The 18,408-nt window shown below is 50.7% G+C and overlaps 1 protein-coding gene across 1 annotated transcript in view; it reads right to left on the reverse strand.

Moving 5' to 3' along the window:
- The window catches only part of LOC140727473 (serine protease hepsin-like), a 116,670-nt gene extending 107,896 nt beyond the window's left edge, over positions 1-8,774 (reverse strand). The window contains exon 1 of the mRNA XM_073044825.1: positions 8,583-8,774. The gene's annotated coding sequence lies outside the window, so the exon portion shown is untranslated. The remainder of the gene's footprint in view (positions 1-8,582) is intronic.
- Positions 8,775-18,408: the final 9,634 nt, after the last annotated feature.

Below are 18,408 nucleotides of genomic sequence, written 5' to 3' on the forward strand. Positions count from 1 at the left end.
CTCGGGGTGGTGTACGGTGACAGAGTGTGAAATGAGTCTCGGGGTGGTGTACGGTGACACACTGTGAAATGAGTCTCGGGGGGGTGTACGGTGACAGAGTGTGAAATGAGTCTCGGGGTGGTGTACGGTGACAGAGTGTGAAATGTGTCTCGGGGTGGTGTACGGTGACACACTGTGAAATGAGTCTCGGGGTGGTGTACGGTGACAGAGTGTGAAATGAGTCTCGGGGTGGTGTACGGTGACAGAGTGTGAAATGAGTCTCGGGGTGGTGTACTGTGACAGAGTGTGAAATGAGTCTCGGGGTGGAGTACGGTGACACACTGTGAAATGAGTCTCGGGGTGGTGTACGGTGACAGACTGTGAAATGAGTCTCGGGGTGGTGTACGGTGACAGAGTGTGAAATGAGTCTCGGGGTGGTGTACGGTGACAGAGTGTGAAATGAGTCTCGGGGTGGTGTACGGTGACAGACTGTGAAATGAGTCTCGGGGTGGTGTATGGTGACAGAGTGTGAAATGAGTCTCGGGGTGGTGTACGGTGACAGAGTGTGAAATGAGTCTCGGGGTGGTGTACGGTGACAGAGTGTGAAATGAGTCTCGGGGTGGTGTACGGTGACACACTGTGAAATGAGTCTCGGGGTGGTGTACGGTGACACAGTGTGAAATGAGTCTCGGGGTGGTGTACGGTGACAGAGTGTGAAATGAGTCTCGGGGTGGTGTACGGTGACAGAGTGTGAAATGAGTCTCGGGGTGGTGTACGGTGACAGAGTGTGAAATGAGTCTCGGGGTGGTGTACGGTGACAGAGTGTGAAATGAGTCTCGGGGTGGTGTACGGTGACACACTGTGAAATGAGTCTCGGGGTGGTGTACGGTGACAGAGTGTGAAATGAGTCTCGGGGTGGTGTACGGTGACACACTGTGAAATGAGTCTCGGGGTGGTGTACGGTGACAGAGTGTGAAATGAGTCTCGGGGTGGTGTACGGTGACAGAGTGTGAAATGAGTCTCGGGGTGGTGTACGGGAACAGAGTGTGAAATGAGTCTCGGGGTGGTGTACGGTGACAGAGTGTGAAATGAGTCTCGGGGTGGTGTACGGTGACAGAGTGTGAAATGAGTCTCGGGGTGGTGTACGGTGACAGAGTGTGAAATGAGTCTCGGGGTGGTGTACGGTGACAGAGTGTGAAATGAGTCTCGGGGTGGTGTACGGTGACACACTGTGAAATGAGTCTCGGGGGGGTGTACGGTGACAGAGTGTGAAATGAGTCTAGGGGTGGTGTACGGTGACACACTGTGAAATGAGTCTCGGGGTGGTGTACGGTGACAGAGTGTGAAATGAGTCTCGGGGTGGTGTACGGTGACACACTGTGAAATGAGTCTCGGGGTGGTGTACGGTGACACACTGTGAAATGAGTCTCGGGGTGGTGTACTGTGACAGAGTGTGAAATGAGTCTCGGGGTGGTGTACGGTGACACACTGTGAAATGAGTCTCGGGGTGGTGTACGGTGACACACTGTGAAATGAGTCTCGGGGTGGTGTACGGTGACACACTGTGAAATGAGTCTCGGGGTGGTGTACGGTGACAGAGTGTGAAATGAGTCTCAGGGTGGTGTACGGTGACAGAGTGTGAAATGAGTCTCGGGGTGGTGTACGGTGACACACTGTGAAATGAGTCTCGGGGTGGTGTACGGTGACTCACTGTGAAATGAGTCTCGGGGTGGTGTACGGTGACACACTGTGAAATGAGTCTCGGGGTGGTGTACGGTGACAGAGTGTGAAATGAGTCTCAGGGTGGTGTACGGTGACAGAGTGTGAAATGAGTCTCGGGGTGGTGTACGGTGACAGAGTGTGAAATGAGTCTCGGGGTGGTGTACGGTGACAGAGTGTGAAATGAGTCTCGGGGTGGTGTACGGTGACAGAGTGTGAAATGAGTCTCGGGGTGGTGTACGGTGACACACTGTGAAATGAGTCTCGGGGTTGTGTACGGTGACAGACTGTGAAATGAGTCTCGGGGTGGTGTACGGTGACACACTGTGAAATGAGTCTCGGGGTGGTGTACGGTGACAGAGTGTGAAATGAGTCTCGGGGTGGTGTACGGTGACAGAGTGTGAAATGAGTCTCGGGGTGGTGTACGGTGACAGAGTGTGAAATGAGTCTCGGGGTGGTGTACGGTGACACACTGTGAAATGAGTCTCGGGGTGGTGTACGGTGACACAGTGTGAAATGAGTCTCGGGGTGGTGTACGGTGACAGAGTGTGAAATGAGTCTCGGGGTGGTGTACGGTGACAGAGTGTGAAATGAGTCTCGGGGTGGTGTACGGTGACACACTGTGAAATGAGTCTCGGGGTGGTGTACGGTGACACAGTGTGAAATGAGTCTCGGGGTGGTGTACGGTGACAGACTGTGAAATGAGTCTCGGGGTGGGTGTACGGTGACACACTGTGAAATGAGTCTCGGGGTGGTGTACGGTGACACACTGTGAAATGAGTCTCGGGGTGGTGTACGGTGACAGACTGTGAAATGAGTCTCGGTGTGGTGTACGGTGACAGAGTGTGAAATGAGTTTCGGGGTGGTGTACGGTGACAGAGTGTGAAATGAGTCTCGGGGTGGTGTACGGTGACACACTGTGAAATGAGTCTCGGGGTGGTGTACGGTGACAGAGTGTGAAATGAGTTTCGGGGTGGTGTACGGTGACAGAGTGTGAAATGAGTCTCGGGGTGGTGTACGGTGACACACTGTGAAATGAGTCTCGGGGTGGTGTACGGTGACAGAGTGTGAAATGAGTTTCGGGGTGGTGTACGGTGACAGAGTGTGAAATGAGTCTCGGGGTGGTGTACGGTGACAGAGTGTGAAATGAGTCTCGGGGTGGTGTACGGTGACACACTGTGAAATGAGTCTCGGGGTGGTGTACGGTGACACACTGTGAAATGAGTCTCGGGGTGGTGTACGGTGACAGAGTGTGAAATGAGTCTCGGGGTGGTGTACGGTGACACACTGTGAAATGAGTCTCGGGGTGGTGTACGGTGACACACTGTGAAATGAGTCTCGGGGTGGTGTACGGTGACAGAGTGTGAAATGAGTCTCGGGGGGGGTGTACGGTGACAGAGTGTGAAATGAGTCTCGGGGTGGTGTACGGTGACACACTGTGAAATGAGTCTCGGGGTGGTGTACGGTGACACACTGTGAAATGAGTCTCGGGGTGGTGTACGGTGACACACTGTGAAATGAGTCTCGGGGTGGTGTACGGTGACAGAGTGTGAAATGAGTCTCGGGGTGGTGTACGGTGACACACTGTGAAATGAGTCTCGGGGTGGTGTACGGTGACAGAGTGTGAAATGAGTCTCGGGGTGGTGTACGGTGACAGAGTGTGAAATGAGTCTCGGGGTGGTGTACGGTGACAGAGTGTGAAATGAGTCTCGGGGTGGTGTACGGTGACAGAGTGTGAAATGAGTCTCGGGGTGGTGTACGGTGACAGAGTGTGAAATGAGTCTCGGGGTGGTGTACGGTGACACACTGTGAAATGAGTCTCGGGGTGTAGTACGGTGACACACTGTGAAATGAGTCTCGGGGTGGTGTACGGTGACAGAGTGTGAAATGAGTCTCGGGGTGGTGTACGGTGACAGACTGTGAAATGAGTCTCGGGGTGGTGTACGGTGACACACTGTGAAATGAGTCTCGGGGTGGTGTACGGTGACAGAGTGTGAAATGAGTCTCGGGGTGGTGTACGGTGACAGAGTGTGAAATGAGTCTCGGGGTGGTGTACGGTGACACACTGTGAAATGAGTCTCGGGGTGGTGTACGGTGACAGAGTGTGAAATGAGTCTCGGGGTGGTGTACGGTGACACACTGTGAAATGAGTCTCGGGGTGGTGTACGGTGACAGAGTGTGAAATGAGTCTCGGGGTGGGTGTACGGTGACACACTGTGAAATGAGTCTCGGGGTGGTGTACGGTGACACACTGTGAAATGAGTCTCGGGGTGGTGTACGGTGACAGAGTGTGAAATGAGTCTCGGGGTGGTGTACGGTGACAGACTGTGAAATGAGTCTCGGGGTGGTGTACGGTGACACACTGTGAAATGAGTCTCGGGGTGGTGTACGGTGACAGACTGTGAAATGAGTCTCGGGGTGGTGTACGGTGACAGAGTGTGAAATGAGTTTCGGGGTGGTGTACGGTGACAGAGTGTGAAATGAGTCTCGGGGTGGTGTACGGTGACACACTGTGAAATGAGTCTCGGGGTGGTGTACGGTGACAGAGTGTGAAATGAGTCTCGGGGTGGTGTACGGTGACACACTGTGAAATGAGTCTCGGGGTGGTGTACGGTGACAGAGTGTGAAATGAGTCTCGGGGTGGAGTACGGTGACAGAGTGTGAAATGAGTCTCGGGGTGGTGTACGGTGACACACTGTGAAATGAGTCTCGGGGTGGTGTACGGTGACAGAGTGTGAAATGAGTCTCGGGGTGGTGTACGGTGACAGAGTGTGAAATGAGTCTCGGGGTGGAGTACGGTGACAGAGTGTGAAATGAGTCTCGGGGTGGTGTACGATGACACACTGTGAAATGAGACTCGGGGTGGTGTACGGTGACAGAGTGTGAAATGAGTCTAGGGGTGGTGTATGGTGTCACACTGTGAAATGAGTCTCGGGGTGGTGTACGGTGACAGAGTGTGAAATGAGTCTCGGGGTGGTCTACGGTGACACACTGTGAAATGAGTCTCGGGGTGGTGTACGGTGACACACTGTGAAATGAGTCTCGGGGTGGTGTACGGTGACACACTGTGAAATGAGTCTCGGGGTGGTGTACGGTGACAGAGTGTGAAATGAGTCTCGGGGTGGTGTACGGTGACAGACTGTGAAATGTGTCTCGGGGTGGTGTACGGTGACAGAGTGTGAAATGAGTCTCGGGGTGGTGTACGGTGACAGAGTGTGAAATGAGTCTCGGGGTGGTGTACGGTGACACACTGTGAAATGAGTCTCGGGGTGGTGTACGGTGACACACTGTGAAATGAGTCTCGGGGTGGTGTACGGTGACAGAGTGTGAAATGAGTCTGGGGGTGGTGTACGGTGACAGAGTGTGAAATGAGTCTCGGGGTGGTGTACGGTGACAGAGTGTGAAATGTGTCTCGGGGTGGTGTACGGTGACAGAGTGTGAAATGAGTCTCGGGGTGGTGTACGGTGACAGAGTGTGAAATGAGTCTCGGGGTGGTGTACGGTGACAGAGTGTGAAATGAGTCTCGGGGTGGTGTACGGTGACACACTGTGAAATGAGTCTCGGGGTGGTGTACGGTGACAGAGTGTGAAATGAGTCTCGGGGTGGTGTACGGTGACACACTGTGAAATGAGTCTCGGGGTGGTGTACGGTGACAGAGTGTGAAATGAGTCTCGGGGTGGTGTACGGTGACAGAGTGTGAAATGAGTCTCGGGGTGGTGTACGGTGACAGAGTGTGAAATGAGTCTCGGGGTGGTGTACGGTGACACACTGTGAAATGAGTCTCGGGGTGGTGTACGGTGACAGAGTGTGAAATGAGTCTCGGGGAGGTGTACGGTGACAGAGTGTGAAATGAGTCTCGGGGTGGTGTACGGTGACAGACTGTGAAATGAGTCTCGGGGTGGTGTACGGTGACAGAGTGTGAAATGAGTCTCGGGGTGGTGTACGGTGACAGAGTGTGAAATGAGTCTGGGGGTGGTATCTGGTGACATACAGTATCTGTACTATGGATATAATTTACTTCAAACTCTGAAAACACTCTCAGCCTTCTCAACTACTTTGTATAACTCGCGTCCTGACGACGTGCTTGTGAACATCCCGTACTTTCTTCCCAGCCTAATCTCTTTCGTCTATCAGGGTGAGCCAAAATGAACACAACCCCCAGCGGTGCAACCTCTCACGTGAACTCTTTGACTCACTGGGTTTGAGGAGGGGCTAATTGAAGTTGTTCTGTTGTTGATTTCGAGGAACAGACACGCAGAAGAGCAGGCCAGGCATCTCGAGTCCAGACACAACACCATCTCTAAGAGCAAACACGAGGACATCTGCTGATGCTGGAAATTTAAACAACACACACAAAATGCTGGTGGAATACAGCAGGCCAGGCAGCATCTTTAAGGAGAAGCACTGTCGACGTTTCGGGCCGAGACCCTTCGTCAGGACTAGATCCCTCTCTAAGATCCTGGCTGGCAGGACCCACTTCGAAACCACACCCTTTCGCCCTGAAGACCAAATGACTCTCGCCCCTTCCCCTCTCTGTGGGAAATGGGCTGCCTCTAATTCTCCTGTTCAAGTTTACACGTTATTTAACCATGGTCGGCTGGTGGCGTAGTGACATCAGCGCTGGTTCCGAGTTCGAATCCAGCCTGCTCCCGTTAACAGCTGGTGATCTCTTTGAAGTACTCACCCAACAGAAGCCAATGGCAAACCGCTGCTGTAACTTTCCTCGTACGCGATTTCCCACTGCGTCAGAAAGGTGTGGAAGGAAATCGTTCACTTGCTGGAAATAATTCCGGGTGAGAAATACCTCACCATGGACATGTATACAGCTAAATGAAACCCATTTCTCCGGAGCCAAGGTGAAAAATGCACAAACAGAGCACATAAGGTGACCAAGAAATACTTTCTCAAGTCCCTGAGCGTCATGGGCTTTAGATCAATGGTGCATGGGATGTCGTCCTGGAGCCACGTTTCTGCAAGGACAAGTACAGAGCAGTACACCATCACGTGCTCGTGCAGCCACAGACCGTGCATGCAGTCCCTGGTTTCAGGTACCCTGAGACTGAGGGCAATGAATGTACTTTTGGGGCATTTGGGAGGGGCAGCTCTTCCCACAATGCAGTGCTTATCCACTCCATCCTCCTCACCACTCCCACAGCACTCCTTCTGCACTGCCCCTCCCTCAGCTCTCCATTCTCATGTCCCCTCCCTCAGTTCTCCCTCCTCACCGAGCCCCCTACAGCTCTCTCTCCTCACATCCCCTCCCACAGCACTCCCTCTGCACTGCCCCTCCCTCAGCTCTCCCTCCTCACCGACCCTCCCACAGCTCTCTCTCCCCTCACTGTTCCTCCCACAGCTCTCCCTCCTCACATCCCCTCCCACAGCACTCCCTCTGCACTGCTCCTCCCTCAGCTCTCCATTCTCATGTCCCCTCCCTCAGTTCTCCCTCCTCACCGAGCCCCCTACAGCTCTCCCTCCTCACCGCTCGTCCCACAGCACTCCCTCCACACTGCCCCTCCCACCCTCCCAACAGCGTTCCCTCCTCACGCCCCTCACAAACCCTCCCACGGCTCTCTCTCCTCACTCCCCCTCCCACAGCACTCCCTCCACACTACCCCTCCCACCCTCCCAACAGCGTTCCCTCCTCACGCCCCCTCCCACAGCTCTCTCTCCCTCATTAACTCTCCCACGGCTCTCTCCCCTCACATCCCCTCCCACAGCACTCCCTCCACACTGCCCCTCCCACCCTCCCAACAGCGTTCCCTCCTCACGCCCCTCACTCCCCCTCCCACAGCTCTCCCCCTGACACCCTCAAGTCTGGAGCCTGCCGTCAGTAGGATTAAACGAAGGCTTACAGAAGCATATTTGCAAAACCAGGTGAGTGTGTAACGAGTCTCTCTGGCTTTGTTCTCAGGGTAGCTAACCTGGTTAATTTTTAAAATCCCCACTCCCGTGCAAGGTGCACATTTTAAATTCCACGGAGCTGACGTTGTGTTTAAACTCTCGTAGCTGCAGCGAGACCCTGATCTCAGCAGCAGAGAGCGTACCTGGTCCCTGGGCTCAGAGAGACTTGGACCCCTCACTCTGCGTCAGGCTGTCCAACTAACAATGGGATACTGACCTCAGTACTACACCCTGTGCACTTGGCTGCAAAGTTAATGTTAACCGGAGGATATCTCCGTGTCCAAACCCCGGCGGTTATGTTAATGGCTGCATCACAGTTTGAGCTTGTTTCAATGCAGGAGTCAAAATCAAGGGTTCATTGTCAGACACACAAGTCCACGCGTTCAATGAGAAACTGACCCACAGCAGAGCAGCAGAGACACAACGTTCGAAGGGAAACATAAATTAAACACAAATTATACACAGCTTTTACAAGAAAGAAGTGGGACAAAGTCCATCGTAGTGCGAAGTGGTGTCGCTGGCCGAGATGAGATTTGCAACTCACCGTGAACGGTCGCAAGCCCAGCTGTGGGAGGAAGGGCATTGGGGCATGAGTCCAGCAACCCCATTCCATAAAAAACCCCAGAGCCTCAGGAAAACTAATAGAAGCTCCAAATACCTCACCCCGAGAGGGGAAGGTTCTTCATCTGGAGCTGCTGTTGGCAGCCTGTGTCCCAGTGGGGGTGGTGGGCCTAGCTCACTAACTGTGTGAAATCGGCCCTCAGCCCAGGACCCATGCGGACGGACCTAGTTGTCCATTTGAGCTGGTCCCTTTGCCCACATCCCGTTAAACCATTCCAATCCCTGTACTATTAGATGTACTTATGTTATTTATTGAGATAGAACGGAAGGGGCCATTCCGGCTCTTCGAACTGCGCCGCCCAGCAGCTCCCAATTTAACGCCCGCCTAATCACGGCACAATTTACAATGACAATTTACTTACCAACCGGTACACCTTTGGACTGTGGGAGGACACTGCAGCACCCGGAGGGAACCCGTGAGGTTATGGGTAGAATGTACAAGCTCCTGACAGGTAGTTGAGGGAATTGCCTGAACTGCCTCCCCCAATGTTGTAACTGTACCCATCTCTACCACTTCCTCTGGCAGCTCGATCCCTATTGGCATTTGGTTTATCATCGCCAGAGCTACCAGGGTACGGTGGGAAGTTTGCCTTGTACACTGTCCACACAGATCAGATTATTCCGATCACTGAGGTAGAACAGGGGGAAACAATGACAATGCAGGATAAAGTGCAACAGCTGGTGGACAATAAACTGCAAGATCACAACGAGGTAGATTACAAAGTCAAGATCCATTACATCATACCAGAAAACCGTTCAAAAGACTTATAACAGCGGGCTAGAAGCTGTCCTTGAGCCTGGTGGGACGTCCTTTTGTATTTTCTGTCTGACGGGAGAGGGGAGAGGGGAGAATGTCCGGGGTGTGTGGGGTCTTTGATTGTGCTGGCTGCTCTACTGAGGGACCAGGAAGTGTAGGCAGAGTCCGTGGCGGGGAGGCTGGTTTCTGTGACGTGTTGAGCTGTGTCCACAACTCCCTGCAGTTCCTTGTGGTCACGAGCAGAGCAGCTGCCGTGTCCTTTCTACGTGTCAATGACTAGACAGGTCTACGGAGGAATTTAAGGTGGGGGGGTTATATGGGAGGCAGGGTTTGAGGGTCGGCACAACACTGTGGGCCGAAGGGCCTGTAGTGTGCTGTACTATTCTATGTTCTATGTTCTAAAAACATGCCTACTACTCTCTGAGCTTGCCCCTTTAAATCTCTTTCCTCTCACGATAGATAGATAGATAGATAGATAGATAGATAGATAGATAGATAGATAGATAGATAGATAGATAGATAGATAGATAGATAGATAGATAGATAGATAGATAGATAGATAGATAGATAGATAGATAGATACTTTATTCATCCCCATGGGGAAATTCAACTTTTTTTCCAATGTCCCATACACTTGTTGTAGCAAAACTAATAACATACAATACTTAACTCAGTAAAAAAAAAATATGATATGCATCTAAATCACCGTCTCAAAAAGCATTAATAATAGCTTTTAAAAAGTTCTTAAGTCCTGGCGGTAGAATTGTAAAGCCTAATGGCATTGGGGAGTATTGACCTCTTCCCTCTCACCCTAAACTCATGCCCTCTAATTTTAGATCGATTTATTGATTGCAAAGGAAATTAGTGCCAGTGTTGCATTACCAGATACACAATTAGAAGTAAAAAAAAAAATAAGTTGCCTTAAAAGTAAGATGTAGAAGATTTACAAGTCAAGGATTGCAAGATTTCCAAGTTCACACTGATAAGATGGTGGTGCAAGAATTACTGCAGTGTTAATTACAGTAATGGGAGCATGTTCACACCATCCAGATAAGTGACAGTAGCATTGTGCAGCATTGTGCGGAAGCAGGGTGTGGTAAGCAGAGGTTAATAACAGTCTAACAGGAGGGGGTCATCACTTCCCTGACGATAGGTTGACTCATTATAGACCCTAATGGCTGAATGTCCTCATGTCGTGTGTTTGGAGCAGCACAGTTATCTTAATCTCTGTTCAGCCAAGGTGGCGTGCAGAGGGTGAGAAACATTGTCCAAAGCCACCAGGATTTTCCGGAGGGTCCTTTGTTCTACCACGGCCTCCAGCGTGTCCAGTTTGACTCATTTTGCAGAGCCAGCCTTTCGAATCAGTTTACTGAGCCTGTTGGCACCACCCGTGTTGATGCCATTGCCCCAGCACACCACCCCGTAGAAGATTGCACTGGTAGAACGTGTGAAGGAGAAACCTGCCTACTCCAAAGGTCCGCAGTCTCCTCAGGAAGCAGAGGTGACTCTGGCCCTTCCTGTACACAGCCTCTGTCTTGGTGCTCCACTCAAGTCTGTCATCCAGGTGCCCCCACCCCCAGGTATTTGTAGGTCCTCACCACCAATAGTAACAGGGAGCAGTGCAGGCTTGGTCTTCCTAAAGTCCATCACCATCTCCTCTGTCTTACTGATGTTGAGCTGCAGATGATCCAGCTCGCACCATTTGACAAAGTCCTCCACCAGGGCCCTGTATTCATCCTCCCTTTACACACCCAACTATTGCTGAGTCATCAGAGGACTTCTGTGGATGACGTGACGCGGTTTTGCACCTAGAGTCTGAGGTATACGGGGTAACAGCCGATACGGTCCCCCGTGGGGCCCCAGTGCTGCTTATAGCCACGTCTGACACAGCTCTGAAGCTGCACCGACTGTGGTCTGCCAGTCAGGGGGTCCATTATCCAGGACACGGTGGAAGTGCCAACCTGCACTGAACGGAGCTTTCCTCCCAGCAATGAGGGCTGCATCGTACTGAAGGCACTAGAAAAATCAAAAATCATGACCCTCACAGAGCTGTCCTGCCCAAAAGACTCCCGTAGCCTGGGACAAAAGACCGTGGCCATCCAGTCTATCTCTGCCCCCAGTGACGGTACACCTCTGTAGTTCACCCCTCAGTCTCCTACACTCCAAGGGGGGAAACACCAGCCTGTCCAGTCGCTCCCCATAACTCAGTCCCTCAGGATGTAAGCCCAACCTGTCCCACTTTCCCTCTAGGACAACCCTCCAATTCCAGCGATTGCTCCAATAAACCTCCTCTTAATGTATTAGGTGCTGAGAGGAAAAATCGGACGAGCCACGATGAAATGGCGGAGCAGGCTCAACGGGCCAGATGGCCTAATTCTGCTCTGGTCTTGTACTTCATTGAAAAGAAGACTGATACAGTACCTGGTACCTCGGAACTGGTCTCATCACTGAGGTAGGCAAGTTGGTGAATAAGGAAGACGGGATGCTTGTCTTCATTGAAAGTTCTAGGAAATTTATCATCAAAGTACATATGTACCATAAACTATTTTGAGATGCGTTTTCTTGCAGGCACTTTCAAGAAAATAAAGAAAAGCAGAAGAATTTAATGAAAAGCTGTACACAAAAAGGCAAAGACTGAGAAGCAAACAATGGGCGAAAGACAGACTGCAATAAAAAGATACGGAGAACACGCCTGGTAAAGGGTCCCTGAAAGTGGAATCAGGTGACTGAAGTTAACCACACTGGCCCAGGAGCCAGATGGTCCAAGGGTAGCAATGCTTCCTGCAACTGGTGGCATGCGACTGACGCGAGAAGCCAGAAGACTGCATGGCCCGGTTGGTGGGGGTTGTTGATGATGGATGCTGTTTTTGAGAAGCAACGTTCCGTGTAAGTGTGCTCAGTGGTGGGGAGGACTGTGATGGACTAGGCTGTACCTGCCCTCTCTGTAGAGGTTTCTCTTCCTGGGCATTGGCGTTTCCATACCAGGCTTTGATGCAACCAGTTAGGGTACTCTCTCTCTGCATCTAAAGAAGTTTGTCATAGGCTGGGATATAGAATACATGAACAGAGGGGTTGTGGTACAAATTTACGCTCAGTGGTCAATTTGTTAGGTACTTCCTGTATTTAAAAATGAGGCCAGAATGTGTGCTTGTGGTCTTCTGGTGCTGTAGCCCAGCCACTTCAAGATTCAATATGTTGTGCGTTCAGAGATCAGTCAGGGCACCAAAGGGCATGTTGAGAAGGCAGGTGTATGGGGTTGAGTGGGATCCAGGTGGGAATGGCGGAGCAGATGGGCTGAATGGCCTAATTCTGCTCCTCTGCACACCACTCTGCTGTAAAGTTCGGCTATTTGAGTTAACATTGCCTTCCTATCAGCTTGAACTAGGCTTAGCGTTCTTCTCCGACATCCCTCAGTAACAAAGTGTTGCTACCTACAGAACTGCCACTCACGGGATATTCTCTACAAACTTGGGCATGAAAATCCCAGGAGATCAGCTGTTTCTGAGATACGCAAACCACCCCGTCTGGCACCAACCACCATTCAATGGTCAAAGTCACTTAGATCAAATCTGTTCCTTCATTCTGATGCTTTTGCTCTAAACTGAACCTCTTGACCATGTCTACATGTTTTTGTGCGTCGAGTTGCTGCCACGTGATTGGCTGATTAGATATTTGCATTAACAAGTAGAAGTAGCAGTGTACCTAACAAAGTGGCCACTGAGTGTCTGAAACACCAGTCAGACCACAGCTGAAGATGGAAGGCCCGGTCACCACAGTTTACGAAGGGGGGGTGACTGCGTTGGAGAAGATGCCCCACAACACTGAGTATTCCAGTGGTGAGGAGCGAGGAGGGCCTGGTCTGTTCTCCCTGGAGCAGATGTGTGGGGGGGGGGGGGATCCTGAGGTGGACAGGATTATGAGGGAGAGAAAGGGTTGAGGGAAACTTAGCCCATTCTCTGAGTGCTGAGGGGGAATTTTTCACCCAGTGGACCAGGTGAGCAAACACAGTGCCTGAGGGAGTGGGGGGAGGCAGAGACTCTAAACACACCGACAGAGTATCTGGCCGGGCCCGCTGCTGGGGTATGTGCGGTGAGGATTAGTGTATCGAAGGGTCTGTTTGTGATCCATAGAATATGCCGCCTTGCGACACCCATCTCCCTTTCAATGAATGAGAGGGATGGGCCAGTCCAACCTCCCTCCCGCCCTGCGACACCCATCTCCCTTTCAATGAATGAGAGGGATGGGGCCAGTCCAACCTCCCTCCCAGCTTGTGCCCACGTTCTGTTACATGGGTGTCAGGATTTATAGAGGGATCTTGATCAGCTGGCAAATAGAGTTTATTTTGGATAAGTGTGAGGTGTTGCACTTTGGGAAGAGAAATGAAGGAAGGACTTTCACAATGAACATTAGGGCCCTGGGGAGTGTTGTAGAACAGAGAGGACTAAGAAGACAGGTACATGGTTCCCTGGAAGAGGGAACACAGGTAGATAGGGTGATGAGGATGGTGTTTGACACACTGGCCTTCATCAGTCAGGCCACGGAGTAGAGGAGTTGGGATGTTATATTACAGCTGTACAAGACATTGGTGAGGTCCCATTAGGAATTGTACCATTTTAGTCACCCTGTTTAGGAAAGATGCCATTGAGCTGGGAAAGAGGATAGGAGGTTTACAAGGATGCTGCCGGGACTCAAGGAACTGAGTTATGGAGAGGGACAGAACCTCGGAACATGGGAGACAGAGAGGCAATCTTTCAGAGGTGTGTATACGATCACAAGGGGCACAGATAGGATGAATGTGTACCGTCTTCTTTTTCTCCACAAGGTTAAGGAATCAAGGTTTAAGGTGAGCAGGTAGAGGGGAGAGAATTAATAGGAAATGGAGGGGAAAGTTCTTCAGTGTGGACATGGTGGAGGATTACAAATACCTAGGGGTACGAATTGACAATAAACTGGACTGGTCAAAGAACATTGAGGCTGTCTACAAGAAGGGTCAGAGCCGCCTCTATTTCCTGAGGAGATTGAGGTCCTTTAACATCTGCCGGACGATGCTGAGGATGTTCTATGAGTCTGTGGTGGCCAGTGCTATCATGTTTGCTGTTGTGTGCTGGGGCAGCAGGCTGAAGGTAGCAGACACCAACAGAATCAACAAACTCATTTGTAAGGCCAGTGATGTTGTGGGGGTGGAACTGGACTCTCTGACAGTGGTGGCTGAAAAGAGGATGCTGTCCAAGTTGCATGCCATCTTGGACAATGACTCCCATCCACTCCATAATGTACTGGTTAGGCACAGGAGTACATTCAGCCAGAGACTCATTCCACCCAGATGCAACACTGAGCGTCATAGGAAGTCATTCCTGCCTGTGGCCATCAAACTTTACAACTCCTCCCTCAGAGTGTCAGACACCCGGAGCCAATAGTCTGGTCCCGGACTTATTTTCACTTGGCATGATTAACTTATTATTATTATTTAATTATTTATGGTTTTATATTGCTATATTTCTGCACTATTCTTAGTTGGTGTGACTGTAACGAAACCCAATTTCCCTCGGGATCAACAAAGTATGTCTGTCTGTCAGTCTGTAGTGAGAGAGAGAGTGGTGAGTATTTGGAATTAAAGACACTTGGACAGGTACATGGCTGGGGAAGGTTTAGCAGGATAGGGGCCAAATGCAACAAGCTTAGACCATAAGACACTGGAAGAGAACTAGACCAATACCTAAAAGATACTTAGAGAGGGAACTGGATTGGAAAAGTTTAGAGAGGTTTGCGCCAAACATGGGCAAATGGGACCAAGTCAGACTGGAATCTTAGTCAGCTTGGATGAGTTTGTGCTGTCTGACAATATGAGTTCTATTTACTGTGGGGTCCTTTATCGGCCTGACATGCTGGGCTTTGCATGGACGACTCAAGGGCAGTGTGGTGCCCCCTGGTGCTGTTGTTGAGCACCATGAAGGCCTTGGACAGGAGATGGAAGAGATTTACCAAGATCTTGATCTTAAGCAGTGGAAGAAGCAGAGACCTTGATTATTTCTGAGACAGTGGGAGATCTCTTCTCACCAAGCGAGGCAGTGAAAGGTCACCGGGCTCAGGTGGAATCAAGGTTACAGCAGGAACAACCAATTCGAATGCAGAGGATTGTAAGTAGCTGCTGACAGCAATGGACTCAGCCTCACACGGTATGGCACCCATCTCTCCCCACCCATCAGTCGTACTGCCTCCAAAAGGCAACGTCTACTGTCGAAGATTCCCACCATCTTCTCACAGCTCCCATCGGGCAGGAGGTACAGGAGCCCGAAGTCCCACACCACCAGGTTCAGAAACAGCTACTTCCCTTCGACCATTCGGTCTGGAACCAACCAGCACAACCCTAATCACTGCCTCGGTTCAGCAACACCGTGATCACTTTGCACTGCAATGGTTTTTGTTCTAATTGTCTTCTTGTAAAAAGTGTATAATTCACGTTTTAGTTATGAATGCTGTTCACCCTGATGCTCACACGCGTGGACTGGGGCATCTGATAATAAACTTGGCTTTGAATGGAACGTAGAACAGTACAGCACAGGCCCTTCAGCCCACAATGTTGTGCCAAACTAGTTAAGCTAGTAATCAAATGCCCAACTAAAGTAAACCCTTCATCCGTGGTCCATGTCCCTCCGCTCACATTCACGTACCTATCTACAAATCTCTTAGACACCTCTACCAAATTTGCCTCCACCACCTCTGCAAGTACAATCCAGGCACCCACCACCCTCTGTGTTAAACAACTTACCCCTCCCCAACATTAAATGCCTTCTGGTATTTGATATTTTGACACTGGGAAAAGAGATACCATCTGTGTCTCTGCTTCTCAGAATTTTATAAATCTCAAACAGATCGCTCCTCAGCTTCCACCACTCCGGAGAAAACAACCCATGTTCGTCCAACTCATTCCCTCTAATCCAGGCACTATCCTGGCGAACAACTTCTGCACCCTCCCCAAAGCCTCCGCTTTCTTCCTGAAACGAGGTAACCAGAACTGTATGCAAGACTCCAGATCCTTTTATAAAGCTGCAATGTAACTGGCCTGCTAATACGCTGAACCGTTTACACGTACAAGGTCCTGCAATTCCGGTGATGCTGTTTCGATCCTGATCTACGCCTGTGCGTTTGCACGTATGAAGTTTATGGTTTCTCCTGGATTTACCCACACACCCCACATCACAATCAGCCGCTGTGAATCTTTCCCAGCTGGTGGGGTGGGGTGGGGGGGATCAGTGTAAATGGTGGTTCCTTAAGGCTGTTATAGCCAGGGGTGGTAATAGGGGAAAGCCCCCACTACCCAGTAAAGGCAAGGTCTCAGATAGACTCTGACAACCAAGTCCAACTCCTTCCTGTGTGATTTAGCTGCTAAGCCTGGCAGAACCGTTCCTACTGATGGGTGGGTGGATCTTACTGGCATCTTAAAACCAGTTGTTTTGGCAGATGGGGCTCGCCAGCTGTGGCTGGCAGCTCATCCAGAAGAGAAGCTCTGATCTCAAACCTGCACTGTCTTGCAGCAAGTGGGGAAGGCTTTGGGAGGAAAGAAATCCACAGCTCGATTCCCCAAGGCAGCCTTGTGCTGAGTTCGTCGCGGACTGAAAACCCCTGCGATGTCACTGGTGCCGGTCTCCGCCGATCCTTTGGATGCAGCCGCTACGTGGAGAGGGGGAGCCTGCCGTACGGGCAGCGGCCTGCTCTCCATATCGTACTGCCCTGGCTTGGGCATCACATAGGCACCTAAGACGCCGCATTCATGGTCGACCCTGACCAAAGGAGACCTCAAAGTAATTGTTGTTGGGGTGAATGGCCTATTCCTGTGCTGTACTGGTAAGCACTGATAAAATCTACTAGCATAGGTAAGTTCTTGTGGGTTAGTATTGCACTGTGGGCTGAATGGCCTGTTTCCAAGCTCTCTCTCCGACTACAATTGGAGACAAATAAACACCAGGACTGAACGATTGTGCACAGGGAGTGAAGGGGTGAGGCTGTTACACGGGCACTGGAGACAGTCCAAACTTCCCAACCCCATCCAACACAACATGTGACATAGACATGGGTGAGGCACAAGTTTCTTTCTTTCCTGAATCAGTTAGGCCATTTGTTCCCCAGTTTGGAAGTAGAATTCAATAATAATTGGAAGTACAACGAGATCTAGGTGTTCTTGTACATCAGTCAATGAAAGCAAGCATGCAGGTACAGCAGGCAGTGAAGAAAGCTAATGGCATGCTGGTTTTTATAACAAGAGGAATTGAGTATAGGGGTAAAGAGGTCCTTCTGCAGATGTACAGGGTCCTGGTGAGACCCCACCTGGAGTATTGTGTGCAGTTTTAGTCTCCAAATTTGAGGAAGGACATTCTTGTTATTGAGGGAGTGCTGTGTAGGTTCACAAGGTTAATTCCCGGAATGACGGGACTGTCATATGTTGAAAGATTGGAGCGACTGGGCTTGTATACACTGGAATTTAGAAGGATGAGAGGGGATCTGATTGAAACATATAAGATTATTAAGGGATTGAACACGCTGGAGGCAGGAAGCATGTTCCCGCTGATGGGTGAGTCCAGAACTAGAGACCACAGTTTAAGAATAAGGGGTAGGCCATTTAGAACAGGAGATGCGGAAAAACTTTTTCACCCAGAGAGTGGTGGATATGTGGAATGCTCTGCCCCAGAAGGCAGTGGAGGCCAAGTCTCTGGATGCATTCAAGAGAGAGTTAGTTAGAGCTCTTATAGATAGCGGGGTCAAGGGATTTGGGGAGAGGGCAGGAATGGGGTACTGATTGTGTATGATCAGCCATGATCACAGTGAATGGCGGTGCTGGCTAGAAGGGCCAAATGGCCTACTCCTGCACCTACTATCTATTGTCTATAATAATTCAATCAATTAAATAATCAGTCCACCCAGTAACAGTGTTCCATGAAGGTACAGCATGAAAGGTAGGATAGCTCAAGGGGGTGGGGAGAGAATAGGAAGCGAGTCAGATCAGAGTGGGTGCAGAATGACACACACTGGTCTGAAGGTTCCTGTCCACACTAGACCCCAATTTCTCAGGAGATAAGAGAGTCAGCTTACAGAGAGGAGGTGCAGTGGCTAACGGACTGGTGCAGAGCCAACAACCTGTCTCTGAATGTGAACAAAAGAGATGGTTGTTGACTTCAGGAGAGCACGGAGCGACCACTCCCCGCTGAACGTCGACGGCTCCTCGGTAGAGATCATAAACAGCACCAAATTTCTTGGTGTTCACCTGACGGAGAATCTCACCTGGTCCCTCAACACCAGCTCCATAGCAAAGAAAGCTCAGCAGCGTCTCTACTTTCTGCGAAGGCTGAGGAAAATCCATCTCCCAACCCGCATCCTTATCACATTCTACAGGGGTTGTATTGAGAGTATTCTGAGCAGCTGCATCACTGCCTGGT

This window comes from Hemitrygon akajei, chromosome 1 (genome assembly GCF_048418815.1).
Source record: "Hemitrygon akajei chromosome 1, sHemAka1.3, whole genome shotgun sequence".
Classification (NCBI taxonomy): domain Eukaryota; kingdom Metazoa; phylum Chordata; class Chondrichthyes; order Myliobatiformes; family Dasyatidae; genus Hemitrygon; species Hemitrygon akajei.